The 20628-nt window shown below is 37.1% G+C and overlaps 1 protein-coding gene across 12 annotated transcripts in view; it reads right to left on the bottom strand.

The window, feature by feature from the left end:
• The window catches only part of LOC138713365 (activating transcription factor 7-interacting protein 1-like), a 222334-nt gene that overhangs the window by 129128 nt on the left and 72578 nt on the right, over positions 1 to 20628 (bottom strand). For 8 of the 12 annotated variants that reach the window (XM_069845420.1, XM_069845421.1, XM_069845417.1 and 5 more), the window contains exon 1: positions 2562 to 2711. The exons of 1 other annotated variant lie outside the window; for it this stretch is intronic. The gene's annotated coding sequence lies outside the window, so the exon portion shown is untranslated. Of the gene's footprint in view, positions 1 to 956; positions 1187 to 1221; positions 1358 to 2561; positions 2712 to 20628 lie in introns of those variants that run through there. 3 more of the 12 variants (XM_069845412.1, XM_069845413.1, XM_069845414.1) reach the window with 3 other exon arrangements.

A 20628-nucleotide genomic window follows, 5' to 3' on the forward strand; every position in this document is an offset into this window, starting at 1 on the left:
GAAACTGTTAAGGAAATCCAAATCTTCAGGGAAATATAATTAAAGAAAAATGTAAACCTACGTAGAGACCGGTATTTACATTTTAAGATTAGGTTAATTTTTAGAATATGCCGTATGTAATGTTCTTTTATCTGAATATGCACATGAAAAGGAAGGCCCTTAAAAAAAAAATTAACGGCGTGTCGTGTATTTCTTTTACTAATTATGACAACTCTTTCGAAGATGAAAATTAAGTTTCGTATTAACCCTGAGCCATGGATCTCACCATGCATATCATGAGGAAAATGAAAATAGGCCTACTCAAAAGAGGCATGCATAAAAGCAATCTTCGCCAACGCCAAAGGGGGGGAGGGGTAAATAATTATGGCCGCTTTGTCGTTGGTGTATTATTCGTACAGCGAAAATAACTCTGTGATCTTCACCACATCTAAGTAAACGAAGTGTGTTAATTCGTTTACTTGCTCATTTTTCTCGAAAGTATTCACCATCATAGCCTTCAGAAGTGTAAATGTCGCTCATTATATCGATGGAAAATACTCAATTTGTATTATTTTGGCCCACGGTATATGAATTTTAACTCCATTTACATTGTGCTTTGATCTAAGGAAAATGCTCGTCTTTTAGGAAAATACTCGTCTTGAACGCAAAAAAAGCCTTAATCGCCTCGGATTGTACCATTTTAACCTATATGTGCGGTGAAGGTAAGTAAAGTTTAACGACTAACTTATCTTTTAAGAAAATACTAGCAGTGGCCATAATTGTTTACCGCTTTGGTGTGGTTTGTTCATAAAAATAACAACAAAATCGGAACAAACAAAAAAAAAGAGAGAGAGAGAGAAAGTAACCGTTATCGATGTCGTCCTCATCGTTTGTAACATCGTATCATAAAAACGACGTTTTCTTATCCATTTAATGGTTCATTTAAAAATGTATTTACAATAGAATCTATACACTACCGAGTCGCATCTCTCCCGCTCACATACTTCAGCCATGAATAATATCCAAAATGGCGGTCGCACACTTGAAACTTGTCTTCACACACTGGACTAGGATAATTTACAAAGCACTGAAAACGAAAACGATGACCGAGTTACCAACACCTACATTAAACGCGCTGTCTGACAAATCACAATAAATTACTGAGACTGTACACGTGAGTTCACAGTTCACATCATTACAATGTTTGCACTATGAATTATCAACAAAATCTCAATTAGGTACCATATTTAAATTCCTACAGGGTGTCTACCAATCCCAGTACAACTGGGAATAAACATTCAAATCTCATTCGAACACTACCCAGAATTCCACGACACAATGCGAGCAGGTCCGCTCACCGGAGCCTCTTGCACACATACAATGTGACAACGTTGCCTACGTTCCAACTTTCAGGTCAGAGCATTAGTTGTGCCTGGTAGTCAGCAACAGAATGCGCTGAGCGGGATCAAATAAACCAAGATGGCGTCCACAGCAATGTGAATTGTCCTTACAAAACTTATTCAAATATAACAATTTTATTTTTCAAGACCGCAATATACACTTACGTATAAGCAATTATGATTAAATTCTATTAAATGTCATCTGTATGACAACGGCATCCTCCATTATGTACCCCCACCCTTTTAGAAGAATATTAAGGCTTGGGAATAAAGAGACATCCTATAAATGCAGGAATAATCACAGAAAGAATACTTCTATATCTGTTAAGCTCTTTCACTCCGGCACGAAGTTGGCGAATAATGCATTTACTTTATTTAACGGTTAATATTTCTCATCACAGTCCGTGAGCAGTTTGTGGCCTAATCCCAAAAGAATTCATGTATTAGCAGTTCTTGCCAATATGAATAGCGTTATTCGGGCCATAAAGAAAGCTGCTTGTGAGTTATGATGAAAAAATATTGAAAGTTGCATGAGATACCAGATAGCCTATTAACAGAAAAGTAAATAACATAACCAGATAAGATGTTAGCTAAGATACTGTATTCCTACAGTATATTTAAAACCTACTGAATGTTACAGTGCGTAGTGAAAATTAAATTCTCTTTGCGACTTTTATTATATGAACTGTATATTAAACTGTGAACGCCATTCTACGACGAAAACTTCATCGATCGACAGGACAAAACTAGCGGTTCGGACTTCTGCATGACTACTTATCGACGATCTACGACAGAACGCGCCGCAATAGCGCCTGCTGGGAAAAAAATCTCTATACGATACATCAGCATTAGCACTGAAATAATACAATCAATCAATACAGTTGCACTCAAAAAATGCTGAAGACATATTGGGATACCACCTTTTTATAATAATATTCATGAGGAATTGATGAGAATTCTGAATAATATTAAATAATATGTAGTGTAACTTTATACAAAGCAACACTACAATTACATACGGCAAATGCGCCAATCACAACAATACTTCGTATGCTGCGCTATCTACCAAAGGATTGCGCCAATGCGCATCCTTAAATCTGCGCCAAGTGACTAGTCTAAAAAAGACGTATTGCGTTAGCCAAAGGCATGATCCAGATATTAGTTCTTAGTAGTACAACTTACGCAATCAAGACGATATCCAACGAGTATTACATTCTTGAAACCAAACTAAGGATGGACGACAGCAGCTCCATAACGCCAACTCCTAAACGTCGACCCTCGGGAAGTGCACCAATCTACCGATCAACGAGCGAGACGAAGGTTTGCCCGACGCTGTTGCCACGTGTCATGGCGCGAGGCTACGTCTGGCAAACGAGCAAACGACTCAAGCTGTTCAAAAACAGTCACTGTACCCCTGTTCATTTCTGGGGATGAAAGTAATGCAACACTGTAAAATAATCGTTTGAAAAGAGTACTAAGTGCACGAACTATGACGGATTATGGGGACCCTCATTATGAATTTCCCCACCACATTCCATTAAAACATCTCCAGAGATGCATGATTAAATTACTGCAAGAGGACGAATTGTAACCAGCGAATAGCGAATATGTGCCTCACACCCATGAATACATTTTGTACCCATAATAATTATTAATATTTGAACAATTATTTATCATTGTTCTCGTAACTATGTATCAAATACAGTAATGATACTTCTATGCCGTATTTTTACACGCCACTTCTCAGGACTTCTTGAATGGAACATAAATATCATGTTAAGCTCATTTCTTTTATTAATTTCATAGTATTTTAACTCATTTGGCCAAACTCATTATGCACAATATACTTAAACAAAAATTTAAGCAAAGTTAAAACTGCTCTTTCACTCTTCATAATGTAAATTTAATAATTACTTAGTACCCTTTTCAGAAATTTGTGTGTAAATCTATACAAATTTAGAATATATATTCATTTTATCATTCGTCTATGAAAAAGCAACACTGCCGAGGAGCTCTAACCTGGCGACGCTACTCGATCAACCAGTTTTATACCAGGGCAGCTGTCTCCTGAACTGTGTGGCTCGACATCGCACCGTACCTTGTGCGAGGATAGGCTGCTCTGGCAGCCAACAAATTATAGTATATATATGGCTAAAACAACCGGACCACACCACAAAGGAGCGTTTGCAAAAGTTTTGTTACTGGTACGTTCACTGTGTGTGATTTTTAATGCATAATGTATCTATCAACATAAGATTATAACCATATTCCATATTATTCTGTTTACACAATGAAATTCTTGACACAAATTCTAATCGAAGTTGATATTCTCGATTTGTTTTGTATTTTTTATATCTGCTTGCGCATTTGTTTTCTTTTAATTACATTATTCTTCTTTGCTATATTATGATATTGAATAGTGCGTTGCCAAATATTGAAAACTTTGTGTTCAATAATTTGAATACTAAACTAAATCTTTGTTTAATATTAACTGTTTACTTTTAGTTCAAAATCATAGTGTTTTGCCTTTTATGTACATCATGACCAGAACTCGCATCAAGAGGCAAAAATTCTTTAAGATGTTTCGCTCTTGTCAGGAAGTGACCTTTTCCAAATTTCAGGCAATTTTAATCTAACACACACGACATATTGTAAATTGCTCGTCTCCCATGTCGTGGGGTCGACACTGAGCGCAGCTTCATGCACAGGACAGAAAAGATAATAGGGACCTCGACGTATGCCAAAGTTACACCACAAACTCTACCACATATCTACTTACAATAACTCTTAATATTCATAATTTGAGATGTAACTGCATTTGAACAATCAATCTCACACGGTGGCAGTTACAACTGCAAACGCGGCGCAGGAAAGGAACTCGTCGCTTCTAATATCGATCTTGAAATGAATAATCCTTGTATTTACAAGCAAAGGGAACTAGTTCATCAGTCTTATTTAAAATAGTGTTCATTCAAATAGCGTGGAAAATAAATCTTGTAGCAGTAAGTTCTACAATAATTATTATTCAAAACAGTAATACAAATCCAATTACTAGAAGGCCGAACTTCGAGGTTTGCGAACCGTTATTAACAGTTAAGTTTCAATGTCTATCAGTTAAAACTATTTTTATACGAAATGTATTCAGGTACTCAATGAAAATGGATAAAAATTCCACCTGAATTTTCAGTAAGCACTGAGCATGCGCAGTATGTTATAACTGGAACTGAAAAACACAACTGGCCCAAATTTTGTTTCTGGATATGTACAAACGCTCAGTTTGAGATGTATTACAATCTGTGCTATTTACAAGGATTCAAAATCAGAATATTCGTACGCGAAAGTGTGCAAAAGCAAACTATTTTTGTAATGTTACAGGAATAACGAAACAAAACGAAATACTAGCGGCAACTGAATTGATGTTTGTATTGAAATATGAAATTCAACGATTGGAAATCGGAGTACTGCGAATATGTGTGGAAGAAAAAAAAAAAGAGAGGGTGGGCAGTACAGTGAACAGAGAAATTCGCTAGTGCTGAGTATTTCGTAAAATTAAGAACGCGTTGTTTGGCCTTAAAGAGACGAATGGGTGTCACCGAATTGAACGCTAATCCTTTAGCATTTGTGACATCCAAACGTTTGGAAAACTCTCATTGTGGACCCAAACTTGTGCTTCAGACTCTTCTCCGGAGTTATACTTCATGAAAATTAAAATATATAATATCTAATACTCAGATTTAACAATGAAACCATTATTCTTTTTGTTCCTCCATAATTATTACAATATCAAAATATTTCTAGAAAGTACATTTCTTACACATCCATATCTTCTTTTGGACATATTGGCGGAGAGATGGTAGCTAAACAATTTCACGAAATTCTCTACTCAGTTATAACCAGATAAATCAAAATGCAGCAACAGATTAAATGCGTAGTAACGCAGGAATTTTCTTATCCTAGTGATGGGAGTCATTGAGATTTTTCATTCTCGTGTAAATACATTATGTAAGAGAAATAACGATTTTTCTCAGTATGATTAACTTAGTCTGATAGATTAATAGAAAATTTATTCTACCAAGACGGCAGGTAGGTACAGCTCGATTCAGCGTTAATGGCCTCTGTTCTTGGTTGTTTGGCTAGTGAGCGAGCTGTGTGATGCGTCATAAACTCATAAGAATGAAATTTAATCACAAATGAGCATAGGAGAGGAAGAGGAAAGAGGAGGAATGAAAATAATATCTATGCTCGAAGCTGAGGGACACTCATTAAGAAAATATAAGTCATCATGACATTGTTTAGTCAACAGACGTAGTGGTTAGTAACGGGATGTATGGAAGAATATTGTGTTTTAAGACGGAGTGTACCGCGACATGATAAGAAGGAAGTGTTAGGTGTTATGACTGCGCTGCCTGACCTGTGTGACCCAGCCCGCCAGTAGTGATGAGTAACTCGCTCTTAGTCTATCTACTTGCTTTTTGCAGGGGCCAAAATCCCTGAATCAAGCTTTAGAGTGTTTAACCACCATTTTAGAATTAAAAAATTGGTACCTATTAAATGAATTAAACCCCTTTTAACAATGTTACACGAGAAAAGTAACAGAAAAAGTGAAAGTTTGAGAACATATAAGACAGAACTGCACACATTCTTCTTCTTCTCTATTACGTTCTGGGTCCATAATCTGATATTGCTACATTAAAATACATTAGGTAATATAGTCTTTTAGCTCAGTTTATTTAACATGCAAACACTCATAACAGACAAACTCAGGACGTTTCCAGAACAATTCCAATAACAATGACTACAATACAGTTTAAACGATGGCACTCAGTATTACTTGTGCTCAGTTCGTGCCTAGGCTGAAATAAAATTTTATAGAATCCAACATTGAAACTGATCAGAAAGAGGAAAAGGAATTGGCTGGGCCACCAACTGAGAAGAAACCACCTACTGAAGGATGCGCTGGAAGGAATGATGAATGGAAGAAGAGTTCGGCACAGAAGAAGATATCAGATGATAGACGACATTAAGATATATGGATCATATGAGGAGACAAAGAGGAAGGCAGAAAATAGGAAAGATTGGAAAAAGCTGGTTTGCAGTGAAAGACACTGGGCAGAACACTGAATGAATGAATCCAACAGAACGACATGGCAAAAAAAAATGAAAGCAAGATTTCGAAAATTGAATATTTAACTTATGACAAGACAGGGAAGTGGAAATTACAGATGGAATGGAGAAAAATGTAAAAAGTTTCACTAAGAGAATCTTCTCCATATTTTGTTGTCGAAGAAGATTATCGAAAAGAATGGAAAGTTGTAGAACCACAGCGAATGTAATGTACACTTCGCCTTAACCAGTGTGAGAGTATTAAGTGAGTGAAAATTTCTGGAAGTTATATGAGGCAATATAACTGGTTCTTCTGTGCTAAAGTGTTACTTTACGGTTAGGGCTCAAGCGAGTTAAGAATTATAAGAGTGACTTAGTGATATTGCAAAGAATTTAAGTTATTAGTGAAAGATGTCTAGAAAGAACCGAATTCTTACCAAAAAAAGGACTGAAAAATAAGGGATTTGTTATTTATTTTGGCTTATAATATTTTAGCTAGTTTTAGCAAAGTTGACTTTAATGAATTTTTCTAGTTTTCACTTGTTCGTGTTACTTTCACTATGACAACGTTATCTGGTTCCTGATGTTTTGTTCACACACCTCATCAATATAAATGAACAAAATTAACATATTCTGTATATTTTATTTGCTTACAGCCGAAACCAGGATGCAGTTCCCAATATTAAAAACAGTACAGTCGACTGATAATATGCTAACACTGCTGATAGAAACGGACACCAACAACCAGCGATAGCTTATACAAAATTTAGGCTATCCTTGGGATGTGACATTATTTTTGAACAACAAATTGGAAAGAGGGATCCTCAATGCATACATCCATCTGGCCTCCTCAGAAGAAATATAAATTTCCTTGTTCTGGAGAAAAAAATCTTCGTTTCCATGCACAATGATTTAACACTTACTACAGGTTGGCTTATTCAAGAAAGAAGGATGCAGCTTTCTATAAAGTACGTGTTTCTCAATCCCTCAATGGACTGGCAAATGAATCACATAGAAAATGGAATACATCATTCTATTACCGTACTTCAAGAGGCACGAATCAACTATTTACCACATAATTGATAGTTTTTAGAAAAATTAGAAGGCAAAATGTTGCGTATTTATATAGGAAGAAGTTCTCAAACGGGGGAAAAAAAAGACTGAGAAAAATAAGAAAAAAAAAAACTGTAAAAATTTATGGACATCAAGGCTTGACTTTCAGACGCTCAAAGAAAGGCGGTCAAATAACACCTGAAGTTCCTGCTATAAATGATGACAATTACCAGGCCTTTCCCTAGTATTGAGCTACAAAAGATGATGTATAAACATTTGGAAATCTCGTTAAAAAAAAATTCCGTATACATATACAAGCAAAATATTTCCAAAATAAAGTAATTTTTATCTCTCACAAACAAATTTTGTAAAATTAGCACAATGCGTTAAAAAATATAAAGTTTTCCCATTACTTGCTGAAAAACACCAAGTATTTTTAATTTAGAGCAACTTTCCATGTATGTGCGTTATATAGTCACAGAAGGTAACAAATGTATGGTTAAAAAAAAGGTTTTATAGGCTTTGTACCTGTGATTGCACTGAGAAAAACCTAGTCAAAACTGCAACCAAATTTTTGCAAGAAAATGGCATTGATACATCTTACCTATATGGACAAAGATATGCTGAAGTGATGACTATAAATGTGGAAATGCATGGAGCTCAACCCCATATTCAAGCAGCCCACCAACTTGTTCTGTGTTTATTGTGTTTCTTATAGCCTTAATATTCCTGTACATTCAGTCGTCAGAAACTGCTTGGGGGCCATAGAGTTCGTTGCAACTTTTTCATTTTCTCCAAATAAGCTATTCTGGAAGAAGCTGTAGTTGAAGTATTACCAGAGACACAACACCACAAATTAAAATAATACTGCCCATTCAGGTGTACTGAATATCACTAATACATGTCAGTTTATTGCTAATTCCAAGGTGTGATAGAAGCCTTAAAAATGTCAATCATGAGGGAGAAAAGTGGTAGCTGAGATTTTTCAACTAATAAGTACCGTTACAAATTGTCAATTTCAAATTTGTTATGTCATCATTTTGGCACCATCTTAATACCTCTAAGTGTGCCTCTTCCGCGAGAAGACCTGCACCTGTATGAAGCAGTCCTCCTTGCACATAATTCCAGACAGGGACTAAGAAGTCATGAGTCAGCCAGTGAAGTGTTCCACACTATATTTTATAAAGCAAATTCTATTATGTAGGATCATGAAATCGTTCTCGGTGCTCCAAGATTACGAAGCATTGTCGAAGTTGAATCACCAGAGGATTATTACTAGTAGGCCTACCTTCTGACAGTATTTATACCATTTAGAATATACTGAATCTAGATTCATGAAGCATAACGAAATTCTCAGTAATTTCGACTTCGCTTCCTCGGAGACAGTTAAATTTTATGAACCCAGCCAGACCTTACACAAAACTTATGAGGGAGTTCATCTCAATGAAGATGAATGTATATCAGAAATGAAAATACGAAAAAGAATCGGAGATTGTAGTAGAAAGAAAAGAAACACTTTTCATGCTCTCGATGTTTGTGAACAAGTGAAGCGTTTCTCACTGAAGGAAACTTCTGAAAATCTAAACAGTTTTGCCCGTTACCAAAGCAACTACACGAAGATCGTTTTACATCCTACGCCAGTTAAAAACACATTTTAAAAATTCCACGTTGAAAGAACAACTGAATGGCTTTGCTTTATTACACATTCACAGAAATATTAATGTCTCCACTGAATAGTTCGTGGATGATTACTATGTTAATAAAATACATGGGTCATTCATAGTGGCGCGTGGCGCTATCAGCGAGAAATGATGCAAGCTGGTAACAATGAGAAAGAAGAGCATCTGATGTTTGTTATCTGTGAGTCTGAAGACAATAACCTCATTTATAAGATATTTGTAGTGAGTTTAATTTGTAGACTGTTATCTATAGTGCTCTAAAATGTTTAGCAAATACGAAAAAAGTCGCTTCATTAAAATTCAGATTGCAAGAGGCAAGAATGCTCGACAATGCCATACAGCATTACTGGAAGCTTGTTGCAGAGAGACTTCACCATATCATATCGTGGCTAGGTGGGCACATGCATTTTGCAACGGGAGGGAAGATGTTCATCAAAAACGTGGAGCTGACAGACCGCAATCGACAAATTATGATGTGCATGTGAACACTGTAAAAGAGCACTGATGGAATAACACCGTTGTTGGACTTGTATTAAACTAGCAAGGGAAGTTGGAACTGCTCCTGGTATGATTCTTCACATACTTCAGGAAGATATTACGAAGATAGGAAGTAAAAGGAGAAACTTGGTTGGTTTATCGAGTCACTTTAAAACTTCCACAGAGTTTAAACCTCTCTGGTGTGTAGTTACTTGTTATAAAGAACTAAGTCTATTAATATTCGAGCTAAATACAAAACATTACAACGCATCATACGTGACCTGTGATTTATTTTACATTCGCTAGATGGCAGCCTACAGAACAGTCTATTGTACTATATTTTCAATATAATTTCGCTACCCTATCCTGGCTCACGACTCTGGCTCCTGACTCTCTGTTGTGTGGGTCCAGTAGATTGTCAAAACTCCAAGTATCTGTTTTATTTTTATACTTTATTATTAGGTAATATTTTTCACACTTTCCTTCCTTGAACCCGAATATAAACTTAGACCATTTATCGATATAACATTCAGAAAAAATTACAAAGCCCTCCCACGTAGTTCATTTTTGAACCGCTAAATGACAACTTGAGAAAAAAAAAACTAGGTACCAGCATCGGTTTTTATACATTATTTTCTGCAGATGTACGATTCCATATGATGTTTTGTTTTTAATAGAAAACGGAGCATCTTCTGCGGACCTCTGGAGAAAGGACTAAGGAAGAGGCTAGTGAAGTCCTTTGTGTGGAGTGTAGCATTGTATGCGGCAAAAACATGGACATTACGACGAAGTGAAGAGAAGCGACTAAAAGCATTTGAAATGTGGATAATGAGAAGAATGGAGCGTGTGACAGACAGGATAAGAAACGAAGGTGTATTGGAAAGAGCGACTGAAGAAAGAATAATGTTGAAACTGGTCAGGAACAGGAAAAGGAATTGGCTGGGTCACTGACTGAGAAGAAACTGCCTGATGTTGGATACACTGGAACGGAATGGTGAATTCAGTGACATAAAATTTAGTTTATATTCCCCTCTTTTCTTTTTGTCTTCTTACTCTTCAAAGCTGAATAGAAGGCGAAGAAGTAAAGTCTTGAAGTAGCAAATGGTCCTTTTTTGTCTTCCCCTTTAAAATTGAATAGAGAGCGATGAAGCAAAATCTTGAAATAGCAAGTTGTGGTAAAGATGCCATCACTTAAACCGATGTTACTGCCTCAATTGCCTCGCACTAACTAGTGACTCGCGCTGCCTCGCTATCAGGACCTTATTTCACGAAAGAACAAGTTAAAAGTTACAATTGTACAAGTACAAGAACAAGGAACAAAAAAAAGTTTCCTTCCCAGGCAGGATTCGAACCACGAAAGTCTTAGTTACCAGTCTATCGTGCTCTGGAATGAACAAGGCTCTGAAATCAGCTACAAGGGTCGGTCCGGGTTTTTTGCCACTACCTACCTCCGAAGATAGGTAGAATTGTAATGGCACCCAACAAGTGTAATGTACTAACTTGTACTCTTTTCAAGAAATGCCTGTGCAATTGTAGAAATAACGCCTGTAACTTTGTACAAATTCACTTGCACTTACAAGCGTTTACCTGTACTTTAGTGAAACAAAATATATGTTCATTTCTGACAACTTGTACAATTGTATGCCTGTAATTTGTAATCTGTACTTTGGTGAAATAGCGCCCAGAAGTACAAAACCACAATTCAAGCAACAAGCGAGGCTGCCACGCGAGGCGGCCTCGCTTCGTGGATACACGGCTTTACGCTTTCAAGGCCCGGAATTCCTCTTTCGTAACGGTTACCAAGTCTATACAAAAATACATCCAGCTACAGATAACGGAAACATGGTATATTTGAACGTAAATAAAACCTATAAACCTTGTATTTTAATATGTGTAAGAAACCCCAAAATAATAATCCAATTATAATTTTATATAACAATCGCTACTCCTGTAGTGACACATGTGAGAATTTAACAAAAGGAAAAAGAGTCAACATGTTTTTTTTAAGACGTTTGAATGCATATACATTATTATACAAAAGGTGAAGCTCCGAAATTCATACGTGAAATGCTCCGGATGTTCGTTCTCGCAACATAACAATACAATAATATTATTAAAAGAGAATATTCCCCTGAGACAAAACAAGAGAAAGGATGAAATTAGAAAGCCGAAAATTCTGTTCAGCTATCAACAGGCAAGTAAACCACCTGTAGAAAGACCAAAAAGAAGTGAATATATTCTTGTATGTAGCGACAACAGACCACGAGACTAATCCTGGATGATGATGATGATGATGATGATGATGATGATGATGATGACCTGTTCTAATCATTATCAATTTGTGCGTGGAACAAAGCTTAAGTTTATACGATTAGTTCGCTTGTGATTCCCTAAGTTATCACTGTCTTGCCTGGATGGAAGGAGCTTGTTTATTTCGCCGATCTTCCTTAGGATCTTTACGATTTGTAGATGAACCGGTATGAATCCTACCTCGCCGGTTGATTTCAAGCATTCGCGTAGAACGGTAGAAGACAAGAAAGAATGGTTAACACCTGCGTCGATGCTGCTGCGTCCACCACAAAACAGGAACACAGAAACTGAAAACTTTCAGAACAAAGGTTTCCAGGGGGCATTGCCGAATCCCTTTTTTCTTTAGCCTACCTGGCAAATACGTGATAAGGACTTCAGGAGTACAAAAGAAAGCATTACTAGCATTCTACATACAATAACATACCCAGTTTATGTTTTTAACAGTAAGATATTTTTTTCCATCCATGCAGGCACATTTACGAATGAGATAAATGAAGCGCATACAAATTCGAATGTCGCTAAAGAAAGTAAAATTACGTGTAAACAAATTGTAAATTACTGTACTGTAAGGCCTACGAGAAGGCTTAATCGAAGCTCTTCGACGGTGCATGAGGTAATGGCTGTGGATTAGAAACCCAGCTGTGTCCAATTTTTTGAAGGTGGTGACAGGACTTTTTCTCGTTGCCAAACTTTCAGAACGGTCCCGAGGTTCACTCAGCCTCCTATAAAATTGAGTACCGTGTCCTTCCCGGGGGTAAAAGGCGGTCAGAGCGTGGTGCCGACCACACCACCTCATTCTAGTGCCGAGGTCATGGAAAGCATGGGGCTCTACCTCCATGCCCCCCAAGTGCCTTCATGGCATGTTACGGGGATACCTTTACCTTTACCTTACCAAGTACATCGTTGACACACTGGGGAACAACGGAACAATTCACTGAGATTTCTCATGAAAATGTTTGTGCCGCTACTGGAGTATACAAAGTACTGTAGCAGTTTGTATTAACGTGTGTGGATATTACAATACATTTTAATTTCTTTAGATCATGGTGTGGAGAAATTGACAACGCAACCTTTGTGCTTAACGATTCCTTTCTTTTTTAGGGAAGTGCTCAACAAAGGAATTGGATGATGAAATTCGAAGAGATGCAAAATCAAGGAGACAAAATTTTATTACTGCGTGGTCTTGTTCCAAAATGTAGTGTTTTAGGATGCAAAACATTTAAATCGCTTAACTTCAGATGTGACACATACTGTATCTGGATTACTACAGTTAAGAAAATTTCACGAAATAAGATACCAATAGCTGCCACACGGGATGTACAGCAGTGGCAAAAAAAAAAAAAAAAAAAAAAAAAAAAAAAAAAAAAAAAAAACGGACCGCCCCTTGTAGCTGATTTCAGAGCCTTGTTCACTCCAGAGCACGATAGACTGGTAACTAAGACTTTCGTGGTTCAAGTCCTGCCTGGGAAGAAAACGTTTTTTTTTTTTTTTTTCCTTATTCAAATTTATTCCCAATACTTTTCGATTGCAGCGATATTACGACTTAATTAAGTTATTATTCCTAGAACATGAATTTTACCAGCAATCGAAAAGTATTGGGAATAAAGTTGAGTAAGGAACAAAAAAAAAAGTGTCCTTCCAAGGCAGAATTCGAACCACACCAGTCTATCGTGCTCTGGAGTGAACAAGGCTCTGAAATCAGCTACAAGGGTCGGTCCGTTTTTTTTTGGCCACTCCAGTACAGTATATTGAAATTTAACGATTCTTCAGCTGATATATTCGAATTCCGACTAGAACGAGTATGTATATTTTTGCACAGCATTGTTTTTCGAAGCACAATTTACCTCTTTATATTCGGAATGTTAGGTAGCCAACTGCTTCAAGAAAAATTGTTACATTAGAATCGTTTATAATTTTTGAACAAATAAACATAGCGAAACGAAAACTATACCACCATAGACAAAAGAGTTCCATAATCGTAAACATCCTCACGAAATCGGTTGGATCCTCAAGGCCGACGGAGACTGGTGGGCAAAAGCGTACCTCGAAAACTGCGTTCCGGCTGCCATTTTATACGCATAACTCGGTGAGATCTCAACCGATCCGGATTTTGAGGTGTAGATCGATCAAGCGCAACGAGTCGACTAAATAAATAGGAAAAAAATGATCAGGAGTAAAATGGATTCTCAACTTCCTGAAAAAAAAAAAAGTCGTGTAAATTTGTTAACTTTCAAAACGGCTCGAAGTTCAAACGCTGAGAGAATGCAAACGTGGAGACGAGCACAGGAGAAAAGGTCTTCGCAATATGAATCAAACAAGCCAAAGACCACAGCTGTGGAAGAAACGACAGACGAGAGAGGCGGCACACACGACCTCTTCTTAGACTTTGTGACTGTAGAACGGCGAGACGTATCATCCATCTACATCGGCTCAAAAAGTGAATCCGTGTACTGTGTCTGTAAGAATACTCTGTACACTATAAACCATTCATTTATTATTCATACATTCAATAAACAAAAGAAATTCAAAACATTTCTTTCGCCAATTTCGCCTAGAACAGCACTTCTTGACAAACGTATTTCTACGTCTATAAACCCTTCGGCTCACTACACTGGTTAGCCTCTGGTATCTTTTTTTTTTTTTACATGAAAACGTCTATACGTTCGGTCCAGTACTAGAGAGCCATCCCGGAAAGACGACCGACACATTTTTAGACCAGTTTTGTCGCAATATAATTATTAAAATCTACGAAAGAGTCCCATAAAGTAAACGGAAATCCATAAAGGATCTCGAATTGGAGCCGGTGACGTCATCTATCGATATGCGAGAGAAGGGAAGCACGAACTGGTGTCGCTCGGCAGCCGAGGAATGTAACTCAAGAAGACGAAGCGATGCGACGTTCGCAGTGGTGTCAAACGATCCGTAAAGAACTAGGCTACAATATCAATTGAGCAACAATCAGCAGTCGACAAGTTAAACTGGAAAAATTCGCGAGTGAAGTTGAGTGAAGAGAAAATTCACAATGTTGAGGCATATGCAGTGCAAATGGGAGTGGGCGTATAACCAAGGGGTAGCAAATGATCGAGCACGATGGGTACAATAGGAACAGACATGTTTACTCTCAATGTATACAAGATGACTACTTCCAGGAGTCTAAACGTAGCGAAGATATACCATGTCGTCAAGATATCTGAAAAGAAGAGAATTGATGTTGATCGTCAACGCTGACGTTTACCTTGTTAGCATTTGTCAGCGACATATTCAACTTGTCTCCGATACAGCGTACTCAAATTCTTTTCTAATATCTCTCTTCTTGTCCCACAATGATTATGCCTCTTGACCTGCTTCAGCATCCAAAGAAACTAGCCTATCTTGCTACGGTATCGATTTTATTGTTACACAAGGATTAGACTTTTTGAGCTTTTTCGACATGGGAAGGAAACTCTTTGTACCGGAATGACCGACCCGTATCCTGTGACCTCGAGATATATATGAGCTGATTTAGACGGTGTTTTTCCATTTGTTTTGTGTCTTAACACCAGCTGAATTCTTTCTGTTCCATTTGTTTTTTTAAGTTGTGTTCTTAATTCTGTACAATACTTTCTTCTTGGTCTCTGGGGTGATAAACAGCAATAAAGCGTAAAATGCTAATCCTTGCAGTCTTGTGTCTCTTTTCTATTCAACACCCAATTCTTAGCTCTGTATGTCAAGACTACAACTGCTATTAGTTTATAAAACTTAAATTTAGTATCTCGTCTTGTTTTGTTATGTAGCTTTTCTAAACATCACTAAATGAGATTTATTTTGGACGAAGGCCAGGAAGTGAACGGAGTTATATTTTTTATTTTGTATAATTATCTCAGATTATGTAGGGTGACCAGAAATTCCTTGACAATAAAGAGCATATTTCGTTGTTGATTAGTTAACTTTTCGAAGACAGGTTTGAACCTCATAAGTGACACGATAAAGCATCACTCACGAGGCAACGAAGCCAGGAGAATGGGGTAGGCTGGCCAGTTCCTTTCCCCCTCCTTTGCATACATCGCTGACTAGTAACATATTGCACCAATCAGACGAGTATACTTCATGCCTCGATAAAGGGAAATCAACGGGTCGTCGTCCTGTGCATTTAGGAACAGTTGAGCGCTTACGATCGTTTCGCGTTCGCGTTCGTGATACACCAGACTGCGAAACCGATGGATTGGTCGTATCGGAAATAATGATCACGAACAGCTATCATGATCCCCATGCTCTCCCAACTTCGCCCTTGTGACCTTTTTTTGTGTGGGAGAGGTATGTGAAGGATTGTTTGTGCCAGCATTTCCGGCTAATCTGCCCGAATTCCGGACTCGAATCATGCTCAAACATGCTATATCAAAACTTTACTACAGAATTGATATATCGTCGTTGTTCCTGCAATAACTCCTATGTGCAAAACAAAATGTTTCAGTAGGAAGAAAAAACACTTTTATTCATTCTATGAATTCTTACATTTTCGAAACAAAGAAATATGTAATTACATATAGGAGATTTTATTATTTGGTGTATCACTATTTAAGTTATTTAATAAAGCAAAAATCTGAAAATCGATAAATATGTCAAATAGGAGTTATTGCAATAACAACGACGATATGCAGAATCACTATATTATTTAACATGATCACAAAACTGTACAGTTACATAGAAAAAACCACAATGTTTTTTTTTTTTTAACATGTTACAGGTGATTGATATGTTCCCCACTAGTGAGTCTTTGAAACCGCTTCAATCATTCGTAAACATACCGTGCTTAAGACTGATGCCACCTGACCAACGAGTAGACACGCGGAAAAGGAAGTTGATCTTATTGCACCAAGTAACGTTAAAATTAACTGAATGGCTCATCCTAAGCAACTAAATTAACTTAGATTAGATTATGATTAACTTTTAACTACATTTTGTGTAATGTATTTGGAATTTAAAAATTACAAGACATTCAATTAGGAAATAAGTGACAAGTTGTAAAAAATTAAAAAAATGAGTATAATTGGAGATATCTTCAGATAGAAAAAAGTATTGGGAATTTGAACCTCTAGAAATTATAATACTCTTAAAAGGAGTATATCTGATCACCCTAGTTGTGAACTTGGTTTAGTATCGATCTAAGATTCCACACTTATGAAGCGCAAAATGAGGGCAAATAATGTTTATAGCGAGTGATTTGCGATATACATATTATTCCGATCACAGGGACTAAAGAAACAGACTGTTAGCATCAAACAAAAGGAGAAAGATTGGAAACAAATTACTGCGGACTGTAATTCCACGTTTATAATTTCAAAAAACTGGAAAACTGTGAAATTGTGTTACGCAAACATAAAGAATCGTGACATTTGGAAATAATATGTTACAACTCAAAATACTACGTACGAATATAACAGTGCATTATGCGCATTACGTATACGTGAAATATTTATAGCTTGCGAACATTTCTCTGCATGCAATTAAAAATAAAGTTCCCTCACGGTTTTACTTATAGGAACAATATCTAATCTTCTATTTTGATAAATATTTAGCTTCTTCTAAAGTACGGTAAGTTCATACACCCTGAATCGAGAAAAATCGCTAGTTATATTTATCCTAGATCAAGTCGAAATGATTTTGGATTAATATCAATTTATACATACTGTAGTCCTATACGGTTGTGAAACTTGGACTCTCACTTTGAGAGAGAAACAGAGGTTAAGGGTGTTTGAGAAAAAAGATGCTTAGGAAAATATTTGGGGCTAAGAGGGATGAAGTTACAGGAGAATGGAGAAAGTTACACAACGCAGAACTGCACGCATTGTATTCTTCACCTGACATAATTAGGAACATTAAATCCAGACGTTTGAGATGGGCTGGGCATGTAGCACGTATGGCGAATCCAGAAATGCATAATAGTGTTAGTTGGGAGGCCGGCGGGAATAAGACCTTTGAGAAGACCGAGACGTAGATGGGAGGATAATATTAAAATGGATTTGAGGAAGGTGGGATGATGATGATGATGATGATGATGATGATAGAGACTGGATTCATCTTGCACTGGACAGGGGCCGATGGCGGGCTTATGTGAGGGCGGCAATGAACTTGCGGGTTCTTTGAAAGCCATTTGTAAGTAAGTACCGTAAGTACACATTTATTTAATTTTATCACTGCAAAATGTTTTAGATTAAACATTGTTAGAACAGGTCAATTTTAGTGGCTAATGTAAAACAATGTGGAAGCGCTGACAAAACGAAGTCTCTACAACGATATAAGATGTTTTGGTCAGGTACAGCCTCCTAAGGGGCTTCTCATGGATCAAACAGGTATCTAGGTTGACCAACTTCTGGTCATAAAAATTCGGGAGACTTGGTCACGACAAATTTTAACTCAATTTTTTTACGTGCGGCTCGCAACAGGAAGAACTTGGCTGTGATATCAAACTGCGCATGCGCGGACCAAACCTAACCTTCGTATTTGCAAGATGTGTAACCGGAATATGAAGGGAACTTCTTGATTAGATCTGGAATGTACACGCGAAAATAAATCCTGACATGAATCACGCTGGCACTGCACGAGAAGTCCGCGCATGCGCAGTTTGATCTCACAGTCAAGTTCTTTCTGCCGCGAGCCCCTCCTAATTTTTTTTTTTTTTTGGTGGGGGGGGGGGACGTGAAACTTGAACTCATTGATGGAATGGTTTATATTTTCCACACAAAACTATCAGTTTAACAGAATTTTAACAACTAGTTTCATTGATTGAATTTTAAATGATACAAAACTATCAGTTTAACAGAATTTTAACAAATAGTTCCATTAACTGAATTTTAAATATAAATGAATAATCAATGACTGAAAGCAAGTAATGGTAGGGCTATATCTTAAACCTAATGTCAGTTTATATCTAAATATATTTCGCGGGTATTATTATTGGATCACACTAAAGTTGGCAATCATGATTGATACAGCATATCATAAGAGGATAAAGAGATCAATATTACAACGTGTAGGATCCAAAAATTTGAGTTCAAATATGGGAGTACCCGGAAAAGACGGGAAAGTTGGTCCGTTATTTCCAGTGTAACTTACCGTGTTGTCTGAGATGTTCGGCATTATGCAAGTCACAAGTTATCGAGCATACGTTTCCTTTTAGGTTATAAAAGACCACATTTGGACTTGACGGCAAACGCAAACAAATTGCTATGGACGGAGTGGCAATCACATACATCTGCCTTATTGAGTAAAAAAACAGAACGTGTATTTAAAATGCGCATCACTGTGATAAAACAGTACCGGTTGACAGTGGTTTAATGATTAGTTTTCTATTCGTATACATATAAAAATGTTTAGTGGCATTTAAAGTTATGTATTTAGAAGTGTGATTAATGAAGATTTTCCGCGTACATTGTTTTCGTTAGTTCTCGTGATTACAGATCCATAGTTCAAATCGTTCTGCGTGAGGTCCGTCACATTTAAGGTGCACCTACACGATTCAACTTTTCTTTCAATTTTAAGCATTCAAGCAATGCGTGCATTAGTGCGCAAAACGCATTCAATTGTGCGTGCCTTTTTCCACTAAAAATGATACCCACCACCGGTGGGTATTTTGTGCATTTCGTTCAACAGTACCATGTAGCGAGCAGCTGATTGCTCTAGGTGGCCGTGAATAAACTGAAAATTATTTTATTTGGTGATGATGGACCTTTCAAGCTGAAAATAACGGCAAGAACGATTACCTTTATTGAAGATTATCGCAAATAACAGTGCCTATGGAGTGTTCAACAACAATTTTGAGAATCAAGTAGGCTATGTATTTGATATTTAATCAATAGCTTATATCTGTGTGTATGTGAAGATGACGTTCAACACGGCGCACCATGTGGACACAATCTGCATGCATCTTAACTGAACATGCGTTTTCAACTTGATTCTTTCAATATTCTCCCCAGATTGCATGCATCCGCGCATGGAAAATTGAACAGTATATCTGTCACTGAGCAATTAACTGTTGAAGTTTGCGCAGCTCTGGATCTTACTTACTCTTACATTATGATTATGTAATTTTTATCGAATCATCCTACCGCAGTCGTATTTACGTAAAAAAATGTCACGGCACATAGGAAGTATTCTGATCCGCCGATCATCCACTTCTCGACAGTTGACTTCGGTATTTCTAGGGGACTAGCTACCGTTGTGGTTTCAGCCATATGAGATCTCTACGGAATATCTTCCCCATTTCAAACTCGACTTCACCCACCCTGTTTCTAAATTTACACACAAGAAAAACCTCAATCTTCTATCGACAATCTCCCGTTAATTCTCATATGCAAAGCAGTGGCACTGACAATTATTTACAATAAATTTTATTCAATAATTCAGAAAACTACTCTTAATAATTAACGTTATATCATTAAATTTTGGTCCTTTCCACCATAATTCCACTTTCTTCCTTTCGTCACATCTTCAAAAGGGCGTTACGGCAGTCAATTCGAACTCTCTGCAATGCTTCTGTTCAGAGCTGGAAGTTGAAAACAGCCACTCTTCTGGTTGAGGGTGTTGCAATAGTGTGCTTTTATGGCCCATCACTCAAAACACCTCAGGTTTAACGCACCCTCGTTTACAAT

Source organism: Periplaneta americana, chromosome 14 (genome assembly GCF_040183065.1).
Source record: "Periplaneta americana isolate PAMFEO1 chromosome 14, P.americana_PAMFEO1_priV1, whole genome shotgun sequence".
In the NCBI taxonomy this organism is placed as follows: Eukaryota; Metazoa; Arthropoda; class Insecta; order Blattodea; family Blattidae; genus Periplaneta; species Periplaneta americana.